The sequence below is a fragment of the Carya illinoinensis genome, chromosome 4, assembly GCF_018687715.1.
Source record: "Carya illinoinensis cultivar Pawnee chromosome 4, C.illinoinensisPawnee_v1, whole genome shotgun sequence".
Taxonomy (NCBI): Eukaryota; Viridiplantae; Streptophyta; class Magnoliopsida; order Fagales; family Juglandaceae; genus Carya; species Carya illinoinensis.
Genome location: NC_056755.1, coordinates 18,117,501 through 18,123,263, shown reverse-complemented (window position 1 = coordinate 18,123,263; position 5,763 = coordinate 18,117,501). Strand labels below are relative to the sequence as shown.

The 5,763-nt window shown below is 35.3% G+C and overlaps 1 non-coding gene across 1 annotated transcript; it reads right to left on the bottom strand.

Annotated features, from left to right (window-relative positions):
• Positions 1 to 1,896: 1,896 nt before the first annotated feature.
• Positions 1,897 to 2,004, bottom strand: LOC122308622. Its single transcript, XR_006242141.1, has one exon. It is a non-coding gene; the product is annotated as a small nucleolar RNA R71 (small nucleolar RNA).
• Positions 2,005 to 5,763: the final 3,759 nt, after the last annotated feature.

The following is a 5,763-nucleotide window of genomic DNA, read 5'->3' as shown; positions in this document are numbered from 1 at the left end:
TATGTTTAATTTCAGAGTTTATAAAAGAGCAAATCAGGCCCAGTCAAATTTAAAGGAGAACATTCATGGGGTTTGAGAGAAATTTGGAAGAAAAGAAAAAGAAAAAAAAATCCCAAAATGAAACCACAAGAAGTCCAAGTCCGAAATTTGCTAGGAGATAGTCTGGATATACTTTAGTCTTTTAACTGTGTCTTTTTACTCATATATCGGATTGATGCAATTCTTGATGCATTAGAAAGCTATCTTAAATGGCTATAACTTTATCTCTAATAAGGATTTTCAAATTCAAATTCCTGAAGGGCATACATGGCTGCCAAGATAAGTCCTAAAATTTAGGATATTTTTTTATGCGGAAATTAAAAGGACATTAGGGTTTTTTTTCCTATCATATATAAGCATATCATTAGCACGAAATAAGGGGGCCGAGGAGGCACAAGAGACAGATCTGAAAAGAGGAGAAGATCACTTCCATGATTGTTGTTCACTTTAGTTTTCTCTGGAGATTTTTTTTTGTCCATCATATTTATGGATAACTAAATTCTCAAGTAGGGTTAGGAATGAACTTGCACATTAGATGGTATTTCTAATTTATTTTTAATTCATGTATTTGATTTTCAATTGTCAAAACTCTTTTGTTTTATCATTCTCAATTCATCGTTAATGTTTACTTCTCCGAATAATCATAGAATTTATTTTGTTTATGGATTCAGTCATGCTTTTTCTATTAAATGGATTAGTTCTTAGATTATGTTAGGATCAATTATTTATCAATATTGATTTAGTTTTTTACTGCAATATCGCTCTCAAAGTATATTGTCGTCATTAGATTTTCTCAATAGGGATAATAATTTACGTATTTTAAAAGTGGTAAATGATTTTTCAAAGGGTTACATTTGATTTAATTTTGGTTTATAAATCTATACCTTCTAATTGGAAATTTCATAAATTGAGTTCCTAATTGAATTATCCAATGAATTAAGAACAATTAAAATACAAGATTTGTGCAAGGAATTCCTGACACTCTACTGTTTGACAAATTTGAATACTTTTTCTGTTAATCACTTTGCTTCACTATTATTTTGCAGTTAAAATTAATCTTTGTTCTCCATAACTTATTTAATATTTTTCCTTTAGTTTCTTTGTTCCTTCTGCTATTTTTTTAAATTGTCTACTTGTGTAATTGACACCCAAAAACTGTGCTACAACTACCGCATTATTTTTTGGGCATAATCAAATTTTGACGCCGTTGCTGGGGAGACGGTAGAAGAATTGTGAGATAGTTTTTCTTTTCAACAGTTTGTAAAGGCGGTAATTTCATTCCCTTTTTTAGCTTACTGCATCTTTATTTTATTTTCTTTTTCTTTTTGTAGTTTTTTTTAGTGTTGCGTTTTTCTCTACCTTGCATGCATAGGTATGAGACACATTGGGTCGGTTTTCTTGTAGACCTTTGTTAGAGTTAGAGTTAGAGCCTAATTTTTTTAATCATTTGTTTGATAATTTTTCTAATTTTGAGGAAATGAGTGGACACGAAGATTAACCCACTAGGACCCTTTAGGATTACTTCCACCCTACACACACAGCCACACCATCATGCATGATATTTCCAACTAATACTCACCAATTGGATTTTAAAGCAGGAATGATACAGTTCCTCCCTATTTTTCACGGCTTGGAAAATGAAAATCCATATGTGCACATTAGGGAGATTGAGGAAGTAGTTGCCACTTTTCATATTCAAAATGCAACTGATGACATTGTGAGACTTAAGTTATTTCTTTTCTCTTTGAAGGATAGAGCTAAGATTTGGCTATACTCATTGAGACCACGATCTATTGGGTCATGGAATGAGATAACTAAGGTCTTCTTTAATAAATACTTTCCCCAACATAAGACCAATGCTTTTAAAAGGCAAATCTCCACCTTTGCACAAAAGGACAGTGCGACTTTGTATCAGTCTTGGGAGAGATTTAAGGAGCTATTGAGTATGTGTCCTCATCATGAGTATGAGAATTGGCGCTTAGTGAGCTATTTTTATGAGGGACTTACACCTAGAGAGCGTCAATATGTGGAGATGATGTGTAATTGTGAGTTCTTACATAAAGATCCTTAATTCTCATATCCATGGTGAGGACACATACTCAATAGTTCCTTAAATCTCTCCCAACACTGATACAAAGTCTCCATAGAATACCTCAATGAGCTTGCTAAAAAAGCTCACACTTGGACTGGACCTAGTGCTACTGAGAGCACAAATAGGTCACGATCTGTAGGAAACTTAAATGGTGATAGAATTTACTATATCAAGGTGACCGGTGCAAAACTGCAAGTGCACAGTATCGTAGTTTTATAGTAAAGTAATAAGTAGAGTATCGTCCTCAGGGATTGGTACCTTACTCTTGCCAAATACCAAAATTATACTAATCTCAATTTTATCTACAGGAATCGCTAAGGTTTTTGTAGTTGCAAATAAACTTAGATCAACTCAAAGAGAAATAAGCAAAGAAAATAAAACTGACTTTCAAAGATCAAATTCAATGGGGAAGAAAACTTCTAGGAAATCGATTTCACCTAATTCTTCACTATGCTTTTCTCATCCAGCTAATTTAACTTAAACCTCTTTTGTCTATTAGCAAATCTCTAATTCGTCCAAAAGCCTCTTTCGATAGTCAATTGGAATTGACTCTTGGTTATCAATTCACACAAGAATATGCAAATTCAATAATCAAGAACGCAATAAGATCAATGATTTAATGACTACATAGGTTCATACAAGTCTTTCGATCTCTATACTTACCTATGCTGAAATATCCAAGATCTACCCTATGATTCCCTCTTTCGATAGCAAATCACAAGATTACTTATCATCTAATCAATGGCCAGTTAATTAGAAGCAATAAATTCAGAATAAATCAGATAAACAAAGAGAGAATTGCATTAAATTAGCATAGACAATCAAGCATAGTTCGGAAATAGGTTACATCGTTTTCCTAGAATGAAGAAAATTTAGCTCATGCTAGAAATGGAATTCAACATAAACGAATTCACCATAATTGTTCTGAGAAGATGGGAAGAAGAAAATAAACACTGAAAAATCCTCCTTGCAGCCTCAACTCGTCGTCAAAAGCTCAGGGGAACGATTCAACGCTTTTCTCTCGTCCGTACTCGTGTATGATTCCAACGTACGTGCAATAATTGGAATCCCATCTCCAAACAAATGAATTGAATCCTTCTAGCTGTGTTTTTCTGTCCCAAAGAGTGTTCTCCAGTCCAAACTCGCGGCTCTAGAGTGAAAAATGGCTTTTATATGGTCACACGGCGGAAAACCTAAAATCTGTCAAAATACGATGTTCGCTCGAGCGGGGTGTCGAGCACGCGTCGAGCGTTCGACTCTGCCTGATTTCGCTCGAGCGTCCTATCGAGCGCACATCGAGCGTTCGACTCTACCTGATTTCGCTCGAGCGATCTTCGTTTTTCAGCAACCCGCTCGAGCTCCCTGTCGAGCGGCAATCGAGCGTTTGAATCTGTCTGAATTCGCTCGAGCGGCCAAAAGACTCCGCTCGAGCGAACTTGTAAAATCTGCAATATAAAATTTTGCAAGTCATCACAAGGAAGAGGATAACCTAAAGGCTAAGGTTGAGATGCTCACTAGGGAGCCAGAGGTGTTAAAGAATAAAGACTTAAAGCCAACACAGGTGGCTAATCATGCAGAGTTTTTTGGACCATGTTTTGTGTGTGGCGGGGTAGATCACCTTGCCCAAGAGTGTCCCACATTTGCTGAGATGCAAGGGATGTATGAGAAACAATGTAATGCCTTATGTATGTACAAGAAGCCTTTTACACCTTTCTATGATAGCTATAATCCGGGGTGGCGTAATCACCCTAATTTTAGCTAGAAGTCTGAAAACCAACCACCTGCACAACCCTCTAGATCATATCCTGCACATTCATCTTCTAGGAGCCCCTTAGAAGATACTTTACATGCTTTTATTGAGGCACAGAGTAAAGCTAATCAAAAGTTTGAATATTTGATTATGCAAGTTATTGAAGAAAACAAAAAGATAAAGAGTCATATATCCAAGATAATAAGCTTCTTGACTGTGAATGAGCGTGGCAAGTTTCCTTCTCAAGTTCAATCAGCACCCCAAGGTCAGCATATGGCCTAAAAAAATTTGAAAGAGGTCAATGCCATTGTGACAAGAAGTGGTAAGTCCTTACACATCCCAACGACTGATAAGCCAGAGGATGTTGAAGAGGAATAAATCAATGATAGTACTGAGTTCCCCAAGGAAGCCGAGGTAATCAAGAGTCCAGTTACGGTACCATTTCCTCAAATTTTAAAATCTGGTATGCGAACTTTAGATTTTAGTAATGAAATCTTGGAGAACCTCAGGTAGGTAAAGATTAACCTTCCTCTTTTGCATGTTATTAAACAAGTTCCTACTTTTGTAAAAGTTATTAAAGATTTGTGTATAGTTAAGAGGAAGCACCATGTAAAGAAGACAGCGTTCCTAACAGAGCAAGTTAGTGCTCTAATTGAGCAGCGAATTCCTCCTAAGTACAAAGATCCTGGTAGTCCAACGATTGCATGTAGCATTAAGAATCATGAGTTTGGACAAGCCTTGCTAGATCTAGGAGCTAGTATTAATTTGATGCCTTATTTTATTTATTTGCAGCTTGGTTTGGGTGAAATTAAGCCTACTTCTGTTGTACTTCAGTTGGCTGATCATTCAGTTAAGAAACCAAAAGGGATAGTTGATGATGTTTTGACCTAAATTGATAAGTTTTATTATCCTGTTGATTTCTTAATTTTGGACACTCAATTAGTTGTTGAGTCTAACTGTAAGATTCCTCTCATATTAGGTAGACTTCTCTTTGTTATGGCTAATGCACTTATAAATTACAGGAATGGGTTGATGAAGCTATTTTTTGGAAACATGATCATAGAAGTCAACATTTTTCATATTGAGAAACATCCAACAGATGATGAGTGCCACCAAACGTACATGATTGATGCACTCATAGACAAGGGAGTTTGCATAACTCATGATTTTGATCCCCTTGAATATTCTCTTGTGAATTCTGAGTTTGATACTATTAGTGATTCATCTGATGTTATTGATGTTTGTGCTATTTTTTATGAAACTCAGGATTATGGCATATAGGATTGGCAACAGAAATTTGATGAGTTGCCTAAGAAAGGTGGAAAACATATTTCTGTAAGTATGAAAGCACCAAGAGTTAAATTGAAACATTTGCCTAAGTCTAAAGTCTATAAGGTTAAAATGAAAACGTTTCATGATAGAAATATTCTTAGGAAGAGGTTTAAACCTAATAACCGACTATACTTATATGATTTTGGATTTCACAAGCACCAAGGAAAACTTCGGTTTAGGTGGACTAACCCATTTGTAGTGAAAAATATTTTTGAAAACGGGGCGATAGAAATAGAAGATTTTAAAGATGGTCGGATCTTTAAAGTAAATGGTTAACGCCTTAAAATATTAATTGATAGGTAAGTTCCGGAAGTGGAAGATATTCCACTTGTGGATCCAGTTTATCAACATTGACTACACCACCCAGGTATGTTTTTCTTTATTTATTTTGTTTTGCTTTGTTTTATTTTTATTTTCTCTTATTTTATTTCTTTTTCTTTTTGTTTGTTGTTGTCTTCTTTGTCTTTGTTTGTAGGTTAGTTTTATTGATGACTTGCAAAATTTCATATTGCAGATTTTACAAGTTCGCTCGAGCGGAGGCTTTTGGCCG